The sequence below is a fragment of the Hyla sarda genome, chromosome 10 (assembly GCF_029499605.1).
Source record: "Hyla sarda isolate aHylSar1 chromosome 10, aHylSar1.hap1, whole genome shotgun sequence".
NCBI classification, from domain to species: Eukaryota; Metazoa; Chordata; class Amphibia; order Anura; family Hylidae; genus Hyla; species Hyla sarda.
In genome coordinates, this window is record NC_079198.1 from 126926205 (window position 1) to 126946453 (window position 20249).

Genomic DNA, 20249 nt, shown 5'->3' on the forward strand with positions numbered 1-20249 from the left:
TCATTTTTAAAAGGGCCTCTGAAAAATGAAAGAAGCCATCTGATTGGTTGCTATGGGAAACTGCACCACTCTTCCTCTACACAGGTTTTGATAAATCTCCTCCTAAGACCCCTTTCACACTATAAAAATTCATCCGTAATGAACGTCCGTCATAAAAATCTTGAAAATCGTCCGTTAATCGGCCGTTAGATGGGCCTAAGACAATGGGGGAGATTTATCAAAACCTGTCCAGAGGAAAAGTTACTCAGTTGCCCATAGCAACCAATCAGATCGCTGCTTTCATTTTTGAAAAGGCCTCTGGAAAATGAAAGAAGCGATCTGATTGGTTGCTATGGGCAACTCAGCAACTTTTCCTCTGGACAGGTTTTAATAAAGCTCCCCCCAGTGTTTCCGTACCGGGGTGCCTCCAGCTGTTGCAAAACTACAACTCCCAGCATGCCCGGACAGCCGAAAACTAACCTATCCACAGTATAGGGCAGTGGTCTTCAACCTGCGGACCTCCAGATGTTGCAAAACTACAACTCCCAGCATGCCCGGACAGCCAACGGCTGTCCGGGCATGCTGGGAGTTGTAGTTTTGCAACATCTGGAGGTCCGCAGGTTGAAGACCACTGGTATAGGGGATAAGTAGCTGATCAGGACTCAGTGAGGAGCTTGTGCCTTTTACCGGTAGATGACACGCACTCCATTTATTCCTATGGGAGCGGCCATGATGCCCTAGAACTGTACCCTGGTGTTTCCCAACCAGGTTGCCTCCAGCTGTTGCAAAACTACAGCTCCCAGCATGCCTGGACAGCTGAAGGCTATTACCCAGCTCTCCTAGACTCCTGAATGGCAGACTGACCCTAATTTTGTAGTGCAGTGCTTCATAACCAGCATGCCTTCGGCTGTCCGGGCATGCTGGGAGTTGTAGTTTAGCATCAGCTGGAGGCACCCGGGTTGGGAAACACTGCCCTATCGAAGGCTGTCCGGGCATGCTGGGAGTTGTAGTTTTGCAACGGCTGGAGGCACACTGGTTGGGTAAACTCTGCTTTAAAGTGACTCCAGACGGCAGTTCTGGTTTCATGGATTCTAGCTGTTTCCGGAGCTGAGGGAGCGTTTAGTTCAGCGCGGCGTTGACATTCATACTGGAGGAATGCGGAAAGGTTACACAGTATGGATTAACTGCATAACACTCACTTGATAAGTAAGAGCATTGATTACTAGGCCTCTGTTTGTTATAACCCGGCTCTACGATAATCAATACGGCGCAGCCATGAGATATGAACAATCCCCATTAACCGGGGGGATATTACCTCTTATTTTTCTCATTTAATACAACAATGCGGCTCTGAGTGACCATTGTGCGGGCCACGAAGAACGGACCCGTCGAGCCCTGAGAGGCACGTCCAGCCAGCTGGTGACTCTGACGGAAGAAAATGGGAAAAAATAATGAACACTGCAAATTGTAAGGTCAGTTTCTTAAGGAATCAATAAATTCATGAACTGCAATTGTGAACGAGTTCTCTAAGTATCTAGTTAAGCAGGAGGACAAGTTTCTCCATTGTGCTCAGGTACTCGAGCTGGATACACACACATGGGGAATCGACTGTTTGTAAAAGGGCAAATACTGACCACGTATATGCCTGACCTTATACTACCGCACATTGTCATTAATATCAGGTCTCTGTGGTGCACATAAGAATATAACTACTATAATACTGCTCCTATATACAAGAATATAACTACTATAATACTGCTCCTGTATACAAGAATATAACTACTATAATACTTCTCCTATATACAAGAATATAACTACTATAATACTGCTCCTATATACAAGAATATAACTGCTATAATACTGCTCCTATATACAGGAATATAACTACTATAATACTGCTCCTATATACAAGAATATAACTACTATAATACTGCCTCCTATATATAAGAATATAACTACTATAATACTGCTCCTATATACAAGAATATAACTACTATAATACTGCTCCTATATACAAGAATATAACTACTATAATACTGCCTCCTGTATACAAGAATATAACTACTATAATACTGCTCCTATATACAAGAATATAACTGCTATAATACTGCTCCTATATACAAGAATATAACTACTATAATACTGCTCCTATATACAAGAATATAACTACTATAATACTGCTCCTATATACAAGAATATAACTGCTATAATACTGCTCCTATATACAGGAATATAACTACTATAATACTGCTCCTATATACAAGAATATAACTACTATAATACTGCTCCTATATACAAGAATATAACTACTATAATACTGCCTCCTGTATACAAGAATATAACTACTATAATACTGCTCCTATATACAAGAATATAACTGCTATAATACTGCTCCTATATACAAGAATATAACTACTATAATACTGCTCCTATATACAAGAATATAACTACTATAATACTGCTCCTATATACAAGAATATAACTACTATAATACTGCCTCCTATATACAAGAATATAACTACTATAATACTGCCTCTATATACAAGAATATAACTACTATAATACTGCTCCTATATACAAGAATATAACTACTATAATACTGCTCCTAAGTACAAGAATATAACTACTATAATACTGCTCCTATGTCCAAGAATATAACTACTATAATACTGCTCCTATATACAAGAATATAACTACTATAATACTGCTCCTATATACAAGAATATAACTACCATAATACTGCTCCTATATACAAGAATATAACCACTATAATACTGCTCCTATATACAAGAATATAGCTACTATAATACTGCTCCTAAGTACAAGAATATAACCACTATAATACTGCTCCTATATACAAGAATATAACTACTATAATACTGCTCCTAAGTACAAGAATATAACTACTATAATACTGCTCCTATGTCCAAGAATATAACTACTATAATACTGCTCCTATATACAAGAATATAACTACTATAATACTGTTCCTATATACAAGAATATAACTACTATAATACTGCTCCTATATACAAGAATATAACTACTATAATACTGCCTCCTATATACAAGAATATAACTACTATAATACTGCCTCCTATATACAAGAATATAACTACTATAATACTGCTCCTATATACAAGAATATAACTACTATAATATACAAGAATATAACTACTATAATATACAAGAATATAACTACTATAATACTGCTCCTATGTACAAGAATATAACTACTATAATACTGCTCCTATATACAAGAATATAACTACTATAATACTGCCTCCTATATACAAGAATATAACTACTATAATACTGCTCCTATATACAAAAATATAACTACTATAATACTGCTCTTATATATAAGAATATAACTACTATAATACTGGCCCCTGACATCTTGTGACCTATCACAATACCACATGGTGGTGGCATCACAATCCGCTCTCATATGGTGTGTTGACCTCTCCACTGAATAGCAGAAGACAACATTTGCCAATCAGGGGTATGTGTGGTGACCTGAGTGTCTTTCATCACCGCAGATTTTTGGGGCCTGGAGATGTGGTGCCAGCTTTGGCTTGTTGTCCTTGTTGGCTGTTCCCAAACCACGGAATAAAGAATGTACCAGGAATGGATGAACCATGGACGGACATCCCATAGAAGATCTCACGTGTGTTTGATCCAAGAGGCGAGCGTTGGGTAGAAGGTTTAGGATTTTAGCAATAATTTACCTCAGTAGACCAGCAGACCCAGTGGCAGTACAGCGCCAGCCGCCATGTAAGACAAACGTTAACAATAACTACGCAACGAACCTTGTGTCAACTGGGGGTTCAATAGCTGAAGATTGCTCTGTTGGGGTTCAGATTGTATGGTGGTCGTGTCATGGTCTGGGGAGCTACTTTCTGGTAAGCCTTAGGCCTAGGACTATAAGAACCTGTTACAAGGACCTGTTAGCTGACCCTCTGCCCCAACCACAGTGCCATCTTTCAGCAGGACAATGCTCCGTTTCATACGGTTCAGATTACTAGGAAGTGGTTGGGGAAACACGACAATGAAATCTCCACACATGTTTGGGATATGCTGGAACAGGCTGTAAAATCTGCTCCCACTGGGTATGGGTAAAGTTAAAGGGGTACTCCGATGAAAAACTATTTTGTTTCATATCAACTGGCTCCAGAAAGTTAAACAGATTTGTAAATTGCTTCTATGAAAAAATCTTAATCCTTCCAGTACTTAACAGCTGCTGAAGTTGAGTTGTTCTTTTCAGTCTGACCGCAGTGCTCTCTGCTGACACCTCTGTCTGTCTCAGGAACTGTCCAGAGCAGGATAAGTTTTCTATGGGGATTTGCTCCTACTCTGGACAGTTCCTGAGACAGACAGAGGTGTCAGCAGAGAGCACTGTGGTCAGCCAGAAAAGAACAACTCAACTTCAGCAGCTAAGAAGTACTGGAAGGATTAAGATTTTTTTTAATTAGAAGTAATTTACAAATCTGTTTAACTTTTTGTTGCTAGTATGGAGAATGTTCATCCCCTTGTGGAATGAGTTCCCAGACGTTTGAAGGCCGTGATCGCCCAAATAGAGCAGGCTAACCTCTATTCAGTAGGTGTTTTTAATAGGGCCCATTCACACTTCTTAATTTCCACTTGCGGAATTCCACCTTAAATTAAAGTCCATAACCTTCTATGTGATTCCACTTTCCCATTCACACTTCCGAATTTCTGTTGCGTAATTCCGTCTCAAATTAAAGCTTGTAGATTTCTATGGGATTCCGCACACCCATTCACACTTGTGCATTTCCGCTTGCGGAATTCTGCCTCAGATTAAGGCTAGGTTCACACTGCCGAATCTCCGGGCAGAAAATTTCCACCCGGAGATTCCAAGTATGGCCAGCGCCGACTGAATCAGAAGGCGCTAGGACCGCGCGGACACTGCAGTCTCCAATAGACTGCAATGTGTTCCGCGAGTATTTCCACCTGAAGAATGAGCAGCGCCATTCTTCAGGCGGAAATTTTCAAGCGGATTTTCCGTTCACAAATTCTGCCTCACAAATTCCGAATTGTGAGAAACCCATTCACTATACTATACATTTTAGTAAGCGGATTTTCTGCCTGCAATTTCAAAGCGGAATTGCAGACGGAAATTCTGCAGTGTGAACCTAGCCTAAGGCACATAGACTTCTATGGGATTCCGCACGCCCATTCACACTTCTGAATTTCCGCAAGCGGAAATTCAGAAGTGTGAATGGGCATGCGGAATCCCATAGAAGTCTATAGGCTTTAATTTGAGGCGGAATTCCGCAAGCGGAAATTCAGAAGTGTGAATGGGCGTGCGGAATCCCATAGAAGTCTATAGGCTTTAATTTGAGGCGGAATTCCGCAAGCGGAAATTCAGAAGTGTGAATGGGCATGCGGAATCCCATAGAAGTCTATAGGCTTTAATTTGAGGCGGAATTCCGCAAGCGGAAATTCAGAAGTGTGAATGGGCGTGCGGAATCCCATAGAAGTCTATAGGCTTTAATTTGATGCGGAATTCCGCAAGCGGAAATTCAGAAGTGTGAATGGGCGTGCGGAATCCCATAGAAGTCTATAGGCTTTAATTTGAGGCGGAATTCCGCAAGCGGAAATTAAGAAGTGTGAATGGGCATGCGGAATCCCATAGAAGTCTATAGGCTTTAATTTGATGCGGAATTCCGCAAGCGGAAATTCAGAAGTGTGAATGGGCGTGCGGAATCCCATAGAAGCCTATGAGCTTTAATTTGAGGCGGATTGCAGAAATTCAGAAGTGTGAATAGACCCTATTAGAATCACCTACTGAATAGAGGTTAGTCTACTCTGTTTGGCCTTTAGGCTAGCTTCAGACTACGGAATTTCCGCCGGAATTTTCGCTTTGAAATTTCCGTCAGAAATTCCGCTTACTTTAATGCATAGTGTAGTGAATGGTTTTCCGTTCACAAATTCACACTTCGGAATTTGTGAAGCGGAAAATCCGGATGAAAAATCCGCTAGAAATTTTCCGCCTGAAGAAAGGGGTTGCTCTTTCTTCAGGCGGAAATCCTAGCGGAACACATAGCAGTCTATAGGAGACTGCAGTGTCCGCGCGGTCCTAGGCGGAACTCGGAATCTCCGGGCGGAAATTTTCTGCCCGGAGATTCCGTAGTCTGTACCTAGCCTAAACGTCTGGGAACAAACCTCTATTCCGTAGGTGTTTCTAATTTTTCTAATTTCCGCTTGCAGATTTCCGCCTCAAATTGAAGTCCATCTGCAATTCCGCTTTGAAATTGCAGGCAGAAATTCCGCTTACTAAAATGCATAGTGTAGTGAATGGGTTTCCGTTCACAAATTCACACTTGAAAATTTCTGCCTGAAGAATGGCGCTGCTCATTCTTCATGCGGAAATACTCGTGGAACACATTGCAGTCTATTGGAGACTGCAGTGTCCCCGCGGTCCTAGCTGGCCGCATTCGGAATCTCCGGGTGGAAATTTTTCTGGCCGGAGATTCCGCAGTGTGAACCGAGCCTTAATTTGAGGCAATTTGAGGAAATTCAGAAGTGTGAATGGGCGTGCGGAATCCCATAGAAGTCTATGGGCTTTAATTTGAGGCGGAATTCCGCAAGCAGCACTTCAGTAATACAGGTAAAGAGTAGTACAGAACATGTAATACCTCCCTGCACTGTAGGGGGCGCTACCAGACACCAGTCAGTGCATACACTTCAGTAATACAGGTAAAGAGTAGTACAGAACATGTAATACCTCCCTGTACTGTAGGGGGCGCTACCAGACATCAGTCAGTGCATACACTTCAGTAATACAGGTAAAGAGTAGTACAGAACATGTAATACCTCCCTGTACTGTAGGGGGCGCTACCAGACATCAGTCAGTGCATACACTTCAGTAATACAGGTAAAGAGTAGTACAGAACATGTAGTACCTCCCTGTACTGTAGGGGGGTGCTACCAGACATCAGTCAGTGCATACGCTTCAGTAATACAGGGGTTTTACCAGTGAATGCCCATTCTGATTGGTCAGATCTTCCAGCCATTGACACGTTTCACAGATCTGGACTGTCTGTACATTGTGTGTTATGTCTGGTTTCAACTTACGATGGTCCAGAAAAGATCATTGTATGTTGAAACTAAAGTATGTTGAGGCCATTGTAAGTTGAGGGATCACTGTACTGTATCTGTGTTGGTTATATCTGGTTCAAAACTCCCAAGTGGTCTCCCCCACGTACAATAATCTACATGGACACCATAACACGTAGATCACGTAGTCAGATTTACAATTAAAATAAAACTTCAGTTTGTTCTCTTTTCAGTCAAAGGTTGTATAAAAGTGCTGCCTTTCTGCATTGATAAACGATTGATACAACTGCGGCAAGGGTACGAGACCTTCTTGGAAACAGTAATATATTGTTGTTTCTTACCCTTCAGGGATACTTCGTTGTTGACCAATTTGTATCTCAGGTTTCGAGATCTTCTGTAAAACATGAAAGGTAAGTTTACAAATCCAGGAATATTGTCATGTCCCTTGCCCAGAATTGGCCAATGTTTTCTCAACACACTCGCAATTTGTCCCGACACTTCGGAGAAGGTGGAGACAAATGGAATTCTATTCATATCTTTTTTTTTTTTTTGTTCTGTTCTCACTTAAAGGGGTACTCCACTGCTCAGCGTTTGGAACAAACTGTTCAGCCCCCCAATATATAAAGGGGCGACCATTACAGTCACTGAAACTAGTCAAGTCCTGCACATAGTCAAGTCAAGTCCATAGACAAGTCAAGTTAATTACAAGTATTGGTCCAGCAAGCTGTGAGGTCCTCTGGGTCCTGGTCACCTCTCTGGGTATTCTGGCCTTAGCTGTGAAGATAATTCCATCTGTCTTCTACTCAGTAAAGCCTCCGTTTGACCATAACTGGTTGTGGACTCTCATTTCACTTCTAGCAACTGGGATAGCGGAGAATCCGGGCGTGTGGTGTTCTGGAACCTGAAAACCACACTGGCGTCACGAACACATAGGGGTTTATACCATCCGGCCCCCGGGGTTAATACTATCTGATCCCACCACTCACATCGCTACATCGGTGGTCCACCACATATCTATCTCATTATCTATCTGTCTACCTCTCTCATATCTATCTATCTATCTCATATCTATCTATCTCATATCTATCTATCTATATATCTCATATCTATCTATCTATCTATCTCATATCTATCTATCTCATATCTATCTATCTCATATCTATCTATCTATCTCATATCTATCTATCTCATATATATCTATCCATCCATCTATCTATCTCATATCTATCCATCCATCTATCTCATATCTATCTATCTATCTCATATCTATCTATCTATCTCATATCTATCTATCCATCCATCTATCTGATATCTATCTATCTCATATCAATCTATCTATTTATCATCTCATATCTATCTATCTATCTCATATCTATCCATCCATCTATCTCATATCTATCTATCTATCTATCTATCATCTCATCTCATATCTATCTATCTCATATCTATCTATCTATATCATATCTATCTATCTATATATCTCATATCTATCTATCTCATATCTATCTATCTCATATCTCATATCTATCTATCTCATATCTATCTATCTCATATCTATCTATCTATCTATCTCATATCTATCTATATCATATCTATCTATCTATATATCTCATATCTATCTATCTCATATCTATCTATCTCATATCTCATATCTATCTATCTCATATCTATCTATCTCATATCTATCTATCTATCTATCTCATATCTATCTATCTCATATCTATCTATCTCATATCTATCTATCTATATCATATCTATATATCTCATATCTATCTATCTCATATCTATCTATCTATATCATATCTATCTATCTATATATCTCATATCTATCTATCTATCTATCTATCTATCTCATATCTATCTATCTCATATCTATCTATCTATATCATATCTATCTATCTATCTCATATCTATCTATCTCATATCTCATATCTATCTATCTCATATCTATCTATCTCATATCTATCTATCTATCTATCTCTCTCATGTCTATCTATCTCTCTCATATCTATCTATCTATCTCATATCTATCTATCTCATATCTATCTATCTATCTCATATCTATCTATCTCATATCTATCTATCTATCTATCTATCTCATATCTATCTCATATCTATCTATCTCATTATCTATCTCATATCTATCTCATATTTATCTATCTCATATCTATCTCATATCTATCTATCTATCTCACATCTATCTATCTATCTATCTCATATCTATCTATCTATCTATCTATCTCATATTTATCTATCTCATATCTATCTATCTATCTCATATTTATCTATCTCATATCTATCTCATATCTATCTATCTATCTATCTATCTATCTATCTATCTCACATCTATCTATCTATCTATCTATCTATCTCATATCTATCTATCTATCTATCTCATATTTATCTATCTCATATCTATCTCATATCTATCTATCTATCTATCTCACATCTATCTATCTATCTATCTATCTATCTCATATCTATCTATCTATCTATCTCATATTTATCTATCTCATATCTATCTCATATCTATCTATCTCACATCTATCTATTTATCTCATATTTATCTATCTATCAACTTGAAGAAAGGTCGGTGGCACTCCAATCTGAAGTGCCACCGACCTTTCTTCAGTTATATTCTCTGTATCCCTGACCAGGATCAACGGCGGAGGGCACCCACTCACATTTGTTGGGAGTTGTCACGATTCGGCTGGCAGGTAGTGGATCCTCTGTGCCAGAGAGGGATTGGCGTGGACCGTGCTAGTGGACCGGTTCTAAGTCACTACTGGTTTTCACCAGAGCCCGCCGCAAAGCGGGATGGTCTTGCAGCGGCGGTAGTGACCAGGTCGTATCCACTAGCAACGGCTCAACCTCTCTGACTGCTGAAGATAGGCGCGGTACAAGGGAGTAGACAGAAGCAAGGTCGGACGTAGCAGAAGGTCGGGGCAGGCAGCAAGGATCGTAGTCAGGGGCAACGGCAGGAGGTCTGGAACACAGGCTAGGAACACACAAGGAAACGCTTTCACTGGCACAATGGCAACAAGATCCGGCGAGGGAGTGCAGGGGAAGTGAGGATAAATAGGGAGTGCACAGGTGAACACACTAATTAAACCTGCTGCGCCAATCAGTGGCGCACCGGCCCTTTTAATCCCAAAGACCCGGCGCGCGCGCGCCCTAGGGAGCGGGGCCGCGCGTGCCGGGACAGCACAGACGGGGAATGGGTCTGGTAAGCGAGTCGGGATGCGCATCGCGAGCGGGCGCGTACCGCATCGCGAATCGCATCCCGGCTGGGAACATTATCGCAGCGCACCCGGTCGGCAGGTCTGACCGAAGCACTGCGAATAGGAGAACGCTGTGAGCGCGCCGGGGAGGTGCGGGGACCCGGAGCGCTCGGCGTAACAGGAGTGCTACCATCTCTACTATATATCTATCTCATATCTAACTTATATCTATCTATCTATCTCATATCTATCTATCTATGTCATATCTATCTGTCTCATATCTATCTATCTCATATCTATCTATCTCATATCTATCTATATATCTCATATCTATCTATCTATCTATCTATCTTCTATATATATCCATTATCCCATTGTTTCCCCTAACCATGGCCAATGTCAATGAGCTCCTGTATCTTTGGTGTATGAAGTGGGTGAAGTGTTGGCGCTCGGACAGATGGGCGCTCATCATTGACGCATTTTCAGTCTTTTGTACTTCAGGTAATTACCATCAATATTACATGAGATCAAATGCCTCCCCCCTCCCCCCGCGTCCCCCCCGGTAGCACATGTTGGACGTCCACTGTATGAAAGGGCCTCGTTTGAACTATTGTTCCGTAGACGTTTGGAGAATTTCCCAACAATATGTAAATGTTGGCGCCTTTGTAACAAATCTCCTAATTGAAACATATGATGGGGGGGGCGACCTCCATGGAGAGAGGGCAGGACGCGGGCAACAAGAGCGAAAGGTGATCAATTAAGAAATTAAGTAGTCGTCTCCTACACATGGGCAGCCGCCATTCTACGCCAATAATAGGCCCATCAGCTCATTTTCAGGGTTTCTCTGCCCACTTTAGCCCGGTCTTCACATCAAAGGGTCCGCAGCCGCTCGTCTCCCGGAGCAGAAAAGCTTTGCTAATTTAGACCCTTAATGTGTTTTGCTAAAAGACGCTTTCAATTAAATGAATTCTATAGCCGGGAAAATAAAAGGAGCGAGCGGCTCTCCAGCAGCAATGATTTCTCATTAAATCAATAGGCCAATATTCATCCTGTCCTACATCTGCGCCTAAATGTTACAGAGGGGGGGGGGGGGGGGGGAGACGAAAAAAAAAACACGAAACAGAAGAGGCTTCATCAAACAGACGTGAAGGGTTAAATTGAGCCCATGATTTAATTAAAATATTAGAAAGAAGTAAATAGGTCTTTGATATTCACCCTGAAAACGCGCCACTTGTGAGAGCGAGGGGTGATTACGATTTCATTAGCGCCACGGAAAATTACAGCCCATTAGGAAATGGAGGTAAAATGTTCTACCAGGAAGAGGTGCGCTGAGGTTAGGCTGCGATTACAGGGCATGATGGGAGTGATGGTGGTGGGGTGGAGGGGTTGAATGACACTAATTGAAGGCACTAAAATGGTTATTTCGTAGCTATTAGTGACATTAATTACACATCTGGATGACTGGAGTGACATGGGAGGTGAACCGGGAGCCCTCCCCCGCCATTATCCACGAGAAATGAGTTGGAGTTCAGGTACATGGCGGTGAGGTTGTCATGGCCCCGCCCCTGTCAGGTAGATTTAAAGAGCACCTGTCACCACCTGTTCTGCATTGACAGGATCTCTCGTACTGTTCTCCTACATGTGGCTCCCTTAGTTGTTGCGTAACTACAACTCCCATCATGTCCTAACAGCTTTTTGTGCTACCCACTAGTGCAGTGTTTCCCAACCAGTGTGCCTCCAGCTGTTGCAAAATGGGGGGTGTCGACCCCGAAGCCCGCACCCAGCGTTCGGAACAAAATGTTCTGAACGCTGGGGCAGTGCACTACCCCTTTAAGTACGCAGCATAGTTCTTCCCGCCCCCTTCCACCCCGACATTAAGTTGGCAGCACAATTCCCCCACATTAGGTAGGCAGTACAGTTCCCCCCACATTAGGTTGGCAGTATAGTTCCCCCCCCCCCCACACATTAGGTTGACAGTATAGTTCCCCCACATTAGGTTGGCAGTATAGTTCCCCCCCCCCCCACATTAGGTTGGCAGTATAGTTCCCCCACATTAGGTTGGCAGTATAGTTCCCCCCCCCACATTAGGTTGGCAGTATAGTTCCCCCACATTAGGCTGGCCGTATAGTTCCCCCCCCCCCCCACATTAGGTTGACAGTATAGTTCCCCCACATTAGGTTGGCAGTATAGTTCCCCCACATTAGGTTGGCAGTATAGTTCCCCCACATTAGGTTGGCAGTATGTTCCCCCACATTAGGTTGGCAGTATAGTTCCCGCCACATTAGGTTGACAGTATAGTTCCCCCACATTAGGTTGACAGTATAGTTCCCCCCCACATTAGGTTGACAGTATAGTTCCCGCCACATTAGGTTGACAGTATAGTTCCCGCCACATTAGGTTGGCAGTATAGTTCCCCCACATTAGGTTGGCAGTATAGTTCCCCCACATTAGGTTGGCAGTATAGTTCCCCCACATTAGGTTGGTAGTATAGTTCCCCAACATTAGGTTGGCAGTATAGTTCCCCCCCCCCCCACATTAGGATGGCAGTATGTTCCCCCACATTAGGTTGGCAGTATAGTTCCCCCCCACATTAGGTGCAGTATGTTCCCCAACATTAGGTTGGCAGTATAGTTCCCCAACATTAGGTTGGCAGTATGTTCCCCCACATTAGGTTGGCAGTGTCCCCCACAGACATACAGCCTCCAGCCTTAAACAGTATATGACTGGAGGCTGTAGGTCTGTGTACTGCCCCACCTCAGTGCTCCTCCGGTCCAGGGTCACAATCTATAGGCCATAGCAATAGGTCCCGGGACCGGAGGAGCGGTGGTGGGAGCACCGAAGCTGACGTGCCGCTGGTAACTTACCATGCTGGCCAGCGCGCGTCCTCCTGCTCGATGCTCCGCTCCTCCGCGCCTCTGTTCCTATGGGTGCATACACGGGACGTCAGTGATGTCCCTGTGTGCGCTACCTGCCACTGGCCCCTGCGTTTTTAAGGTTGACACGGGGCTGCAGAGAGGTAATGGGGGCATCCGGGACACAGGGATGTCCTTAATAGTGATGGGGGAAATTAATCTCGGAAATGAATTCCGCTGTTGTCCCCCCCGGATCCGCCACTGAGTCACATCTAACAAAAAAGTCCTTTTTTTTTCCCCTCAGAGATCGGTGTCTTTCATGATGGCGGCATCGCCTGTGTCTCGAGAACCGTAAGCAGGGTGGTAATTTTCACCCTTCAGATGGAATAATAACAATAATTATCTACATTACACCCCTCCATTACAGGAGGTCGCCGCAGATCTTCTACATCCACTTCACTGTAGACTCGGATCCTAGGAGCCTCTCGGGAGCCCGGGAATTATCTCTCCAGGTAATTGCTCCTTACAGGCTGTGAATTCAATGGTCTCTGGGGCCAAGCTCACAGGGTGATGGTTCCCGACCATCAATACCGCCAGACTGTGAACTGTAACCTGGAACGAGTGGTGCGACATCCACTGCAGGCATCTGGGAGGTGAAGACCAAGTGGGTTCTGCATTACTGGGACGTAATGGGACCATATGAGACACTTGGGTCGGGTTCACACTACAGAATCCTCGGGGCGGAAAAATTCTGAACCAGTCAGCGCTGGGACTGTGAGGACATTTGCTGACCTGCTAGACGGCAATGTCTGTGGCGCAGATTCTGCCAGAACATTGAGCAAGTTTAAAGGGGTATTCCAGCGTTATGAAAATTATGAAAAACGCTTGGAGCAGGAGGCCGTGATCGTGATGTCACGGCCACTCCCCCTCATGAAGTGATGCCACGCCCCCAGCAGCGGGATCCCCATGATCAGACATCTTATCCCCTATCCTTTGGATAGGGGATAAGATGTCTAGCAGTGGAGTACCCCTTTAATGTTTTGACAGAATTTTAGATCCAAATTTCCACCTGGAAAATTCTGCAGCATGAGTGTGTGAATGAAAAACCCACTTGCTTGCATTTTACCCATCAGGCAGGGGAATTTCCAACCAAAATTCGGAAGTAGAATTCCGGTCGGAAAATCCGTAGTGCTAACCAGGCCTTAGAATGTTTTGGACAAGACAGTTTTGGTTAAGAAGAGACATAATTGTCGTCTTGGCCTGAAAAAAAAAAAACACCACCAAAAAATTCCGTTCTAATTTTTTGCCTCCATGATGCAATTTGTGGTGGCCCAGTATGGGAGCTGTTACCCCGTACCCTTGGTGCCCTGTCAGGTAGCCTCCCTGCAGTGTCCCCTGGGCCTACCTGCATCTGTTTATTGTAATTGTATGTAATCCCTATGTTACATATGTAAGAGTGTTATATCTTTAAGACTGTCTAGTCATCTGTCCAGTCAACGTGGCCTGCACTAAATTGTCTATCCACTGCAAGTCCCAGCAAAGCCCTTAAGGTCTCTGAAGTCACTGGTCACCTCCATGGGCCCTGGCTGAACTGTATAGACTTTATCATCTGTCTATCCTCGTTGTCGGAGTCATTATTGCCCCGTGCCTAGCCCAGGATCCAGTGGTATACCTTCAGGTGGTATTGAGGATAAACCATGCCCTGGCGTCACGAATAATGCCATCTGCCCCAAGGGTAATTCCATCTGCCCTGCATCACACTCCATACCACAAATTTTTGCTGTGTTTTTTCTTTGTTTTTATTTTACAAATATCACAAACCAAATCTACAAGCAAAAAACAAGAGGGATTTATATATATATATATATATATATATATATATATGACCAAAATAATGGTCAATTGATACTGTTAAAGGCAAGTGCCGAAACATGTATCCCCCTAGTAATAGGCATAATATGGTGACCTCTATATGACTAGGTTTCCTTTATATTTATTTCTTTTTGAATTTTTTTGGCCTAAAAAAACCCCCACAAAAATCTACTCTGTTATATTTTGCTTTTAAGATGCATTTTTTGTGGTATCTTTGTCTTAGTGTTTTTTTGTGTTTTTTTTTCTTGGCCTTTTTCCCCCCGTGTTTCATTCATGACAAGTCATGTGATTCTTTCATCATGTGACTCAGGGATTTAAATATACATAAAAATAAGTAAGTAACGAGGTGATACGTGCAAACGATGGGGTAAAATCAGCGACGACCCAGGGGCTACACACTAAAGAACGGAGTGGACAAAGAACGCCCCAGAAGAAAACAGTATTAAAGGGGTACTCCGGTGCCCACCTTGTGACGTCATGCCACGCCCCCTTCATTCATGTTTATGGGAGGGGGCGTGTCAGTAGACACGCCCCCTCCCATAGACATGAATGGAGGAGGTGTGGTGTGACATCATGAGGGGTGTGGTCGTGAAGTCACAACCACTGCCGCAGGAACCCAGCATTTGTTTAGAATACGGTATAGGGGTTAAGATGTTTAGCAGCGGAGTACCCCTTTAACCACAGGCAAAGTGACACATACTGAAGCTACTGATGAGGATCTTCACAGATTGGCTTACTCTGGTGCAATATGTTGACTTTTCTTTACTCACACAACTCTGGTCCTGCGACTAGACATCTAGAAGGATGTATCCAGGGAAGCTTCTAAGACCATAGGCCAACAAAGAGATTATCGGTTTGCGGAGAGATCCTTGTTCAGCCTTCTCCTCTCTGCCGTAGATGATATCCTCCCTCCTGGAGATGAAGAAACTAGAAGAACATGAACAGGAGCAGAAACAGGGACTTTAAGGGGTACTCTGGTGAAACACAATTTTTTTTTTTTTAAATCAACTGGTGCCAGAAAGTTAAATATATTTGTAAATTACTTCTATTTAAAAATCTTTACCCTTCCAGTACTTATCAGCGGCTGTATGCTCCACGGGAAGTTGTGTAGTTCTTTCCAGTCTGACCACAGTGCTCTCTGCTGACACGTCTGTCTGTCTCAGGAACTGTCCAGAGCAGGAGAGGTTTGCTTTGGGGATTTGCTCCTACTCTGGACAGTTCCTGACACCGACAGAGGTGTCAGTAGAGAGCACTGTGGTAAGGCAGAAAGGAAATTTATAAAGAAAAGAACTTCCTGTGGAACATACAGCAGCTGAGAAGTACTGGAAGGATTAAGATTTTTAAATAGAAGTAATTTACAAATCTAGTTAACTTTCTGGCACCAGTTGATTTAAAAATAAATAGTTTTTCACCGGAGTACCCCTTTAATGGTAGATAAGATGGTGACCTAGGTAAAAGACACATGGCCTAGATGTAGGTATGCCTAGCAATAGCAGTGCTAGCAAATACACATGGCTAGGACCAGGCCTCAAATATTGACTAAGTGGGTGTTGAATCCATCCCTGGGAGGGGCAGGTTGGACTAGAGACGGGCCACTCTGAGTATTTCACAAACTGCTGATCTACTGGGATTTCCACACACAACCATCTCCAAAGTTTACAGAGGAAAAAGAGAAAATATCCAGTGAGCAGCAGTTAGGGGGATGAAAATGCCTTGTTGATGTCAGAGGAGAATGGGCAGACTGGTTTGAGCTGACAGAAAGGCAACATTAACTCAAATAACCACTGGTGACAGCCAAGGTCTGCAGAATACAATCTCTGACCACATACGTCCAACCTTAGGGTACTTTCACACGAGCCGATCCCCAGCGCGTATTATGCTGCGGATCAGCCGCTGAAGGACTGCTGTATGCTGCCTTTACAGGTGCCTGCTCGGAGCGTCAATACGCCGCTACAAGCAGACACACTGAACCCATGTGCGAGTCACTTTGCATGTGCGGTGTACTCGCACACATCGCGGACGCTCCCCCTGCTCTATGAGCTAGGCCAAGAGCTGTGCGAGTATACTGCGCATGTGCACGACAACTCGCACATCACAGTGTGACTGCTCGTAGCAGTGGATTGACGCTCCGAGCAGGCACCTGTAAAGGCAGCATACAGCAGTCCTTCAGCAGCTGATCCGCAACGTAATACGCGCTGGGGATCTGTTCGTGTGAACGTACCCTTAAAGCAGATGGGCTACAGCAACGGAAGTCCACATTGGGGGGGCCCCTCCTGTCAGCTAAGAACAGGAAACTGAGGCCACAATTCACACAGGAACCAAAACTGTAGAATGGAAGATGGAAGAACGTTGTCTGGTCTGAGGAGTCTCCATTCCAGCTGTGACATCAGATGGGGCAGAATTTGGTGTAAACATAAACATAAAGCCTGGATCTATCCTGCTTGTATCAGGGTCAGGCTGGTGGGGTGTAATGGTGTGTGGGGGGGGGGACACATTTTCTTGGACACTTTTGGCCCCTTAGTACCATTTGATCCTGGTATAAACCACAGCCGACCTGAGTATTGTCACTGACCATGTCCGTCCCTTTATGACCACAGTGGAGCCATCTTCTAATGACACATCCGGCAATATGTTCGATAGTTATAATATGTTATGTCAGTATTGTATATTACATTGTTAGTCAATATTGTAAATTATTACTACACTGTTATTGTATTTGAGCCCAGCGCTGTATATTATGCAATCATCATAAATATGATGTCAGCGCTGTGTAATGCATTATTGTATTTTAATATCTCACAACAGATAAAAACCTCGGGTGGAAGATGAACACTTTTGCCTTTGATATTAATAATTTATCTTTATTTTGTATGTATGTTTTGCATATATTATGCCCAGTTTAGCTGACTCTGCAAGGTATCACAAGAGTTAATGCACATTACACATGTGCTGCAGAGGTTACACAAGAGTTAGTTCCCCTTTAAGGGCAAAAGTATATGGTAGGTGCATGTAAGTTATAGTCTATAGAAGACCCTACTCACCTTGAGGACGGGAGATAGAGACCACAGCTGTTCACCGAGCATATTTTTTAATGCTGACAGGGGCCACAACAGGCAAAAGGGAGCTTTCAGGAGAAGATAAGCAAGGGCCTGATAGCAAACAGAGAAAACCAGACATCGCTTGCCTCTAGGTCCTGGTCTGGTTGAGCAGACCGATTATAATTTGAGGACTACCCATCTGGATGTATTAGCAGGAACGTGTCTCACCAGGACCAACTATGTTGATATGGGATCCTGTCCTGTAGTTAGAGCTGGTGCATGGATTTTGGTCCCCCTAGGCAAAACCCCATTTGCCACCCCCTTGGCTCAGCCCCTTTGGTCCTGGCCCTTGGTTGCACCCTTTTAAGCACCCTGTTTTAGCACTATAGACCCCACGCTGTCTGGAGATTCAGGACTCGCGTCCCAGATGCCCAGAGGGAGCACACCTTTAAACTTTGTGTGCCTTTAAAATGCATGCAGAGTTTAACAGGACAGAACCTCGTCTCCCACCAGGCAGCGCTTCCTGTTTTTTTTTTCATGGGGACTGCAGTATGGGGGCAATGTGAGAGAACATGGGGGTAATGTAAGAGATACATGGGGGTAATGTTAGAGCGACATGGGAGCAATGTGAAAGAATATGGAGAAATGTGGAGGGACAAAAGGGCAATGTGGGGGGACATGGGACAGTGTGTGGAGATATGGGGTCAATGCCAGAGGGCCTGCTAAATGGGGTCAATGTGAGAGGCCTGCTATATGGGGTCAATGTAAGAGGCCTGCTATATGGGGTCAATGTGAGAGACCTGCTAAATGGGGTCAATGTGAGAGGCCTGCTATATGGGGTCAATGTGAGAGGCCTGCTATATGGGGTCAATGTGAGAGACCTGCTAAATGGGGTCAATGTGAGAGGCCTGCTATATGGGGTCAATGTAAGAGGCCTGCTATATGGGGTCAATGTGAGAGACCTGCTAAATGGGGGTCAATGTAAGAGGCCTGCTATATGGGGTCAATGTAAGAGGCCTGCTATATGGGGTCAATGTGAGAGGCCTGCTGTATGGGGTCAATGTGAGAGGCCTGCTATGTGAGGGGCCTGCTATGTAGGGTCAATGTGAGAGGCCTGCTATGTGAGGGGCCTGCTATGTGAGGGGCCTGCTATGTTAGGGGCCTGCTATGTTAGGGGCCTACTATGTAGGGTCAATGTGAGGGGCCTGCTGTATGGGGTCAATGTGAGAGGCCTGCTGTATGGGGTCAATGTGAGAGGCCTGCTATATGGGGTCAATGTGAGAGGCCTGCTATATGGGGTCAATGTGAGAGGCCTGCTATATGGGGTCAATGTGAGAGGCCTGCTATATGGGGTCAATGTGAGAGGCCTGCTATATGGGGTCAATGTGAGAGGCCTGCTATATGGGGTCAATGTGAGGGGCCTGCTATATGGGATCAATGGGAAGGTCTGCTGTATGGGGTCAATGTGAGAGGCCTGCTATATGGGGTCAATGGGAAGGTCTGCTATATGGGGTCAATGGGAAGGTCTGCTATAGGGGGTCAATGGGAAGGTCTGCTATAGGGGATCAATGTGAGGTGGTCTGCTTATGGGGTCAATGTGAGGGGGCCTGCTATATGGGGTCAATGTGAGAAGCCTGCTATATGGGGTCAATGTGAGAAACCTGCTATATAGGGTCAATGTGAGGGGCCTGCTATATGAGGTCAATGTGAGAAACCTGCTATATGGGGTCAGTGTGAGAAGCCTGCTATATGGGGTCAATGTGAGAAACCTGCTATATAGGGTCAATGTGAGGGGCCTGCTATATGGGGTCAATGTGAGGGGGCCTGCTATATGGGGTCAATGTGAGAAACCTGCTATATAGGGTCAATGTGAGGGGCCTGCTATATGGGGTCAGTGTGAGCAGACTGCTATATGGGGTCAATGTGAAAGGCCTGCTATATGGGGTCAATGTGAGAGGCCTGCTATATGGGGTCAATGTGAGATACCTGCTATATGGGGTCAATGTGAGAGGCCTGCTATATGGGGTCAGTGTGAGATACCTGCTATATGGGGTCAATGTGAGGTGGCCTGCTATATGGGATCAATGGGAAGGTCTGCTGTATGGGGTCAAGGTGAGAGGCCTGCTATATGGGGTCAATGGGGAAGGTCTGCTATATGGGGTCAATGGGAAGGTCTGCTATAGGGGGGTCAATGGGAAGGTCTG

General features: G+C 44.0%; 2 long non-coding RNA genes across 2 annotated transcripts in view; one reads left to right on the forward strand and one right to left on the reverse strand.

Moving 5' to 3' along the window:
• Positions 1-3748, reverse strand: part of LOC130294374 (uncharacterized) — a 31914-nt gene extending 28166 nt beyond the window's left edge. The window contains exons 1-2 of the long non-coding RNA XR_008848476.1: positions 3711-3748; positions 1295-1404 (exon numbers count right to left, since the gene is read on the reverse strand). This is a non-coding gene — a long non-coding RNA (uncharacterized LOC130294374). The remainder of the gene's footprint in view (positions 1-1294; positions 1405-3710) is intronic.
• LOC130294373 (uncharacterized) lies at positions 615-7743 on the forward strand. Its single transcript, XR_008848475.1, has 4 exons — positions 615-1451; positions 3522-3884; positions 7411-7472; positions 7633-7743. It is a non-coding gene; the product is annotated as an uncharacterized LOC130294373 (long non-coding RNA).
• Positions 7744-20249: the final 12506 nt, after the last annotated feature.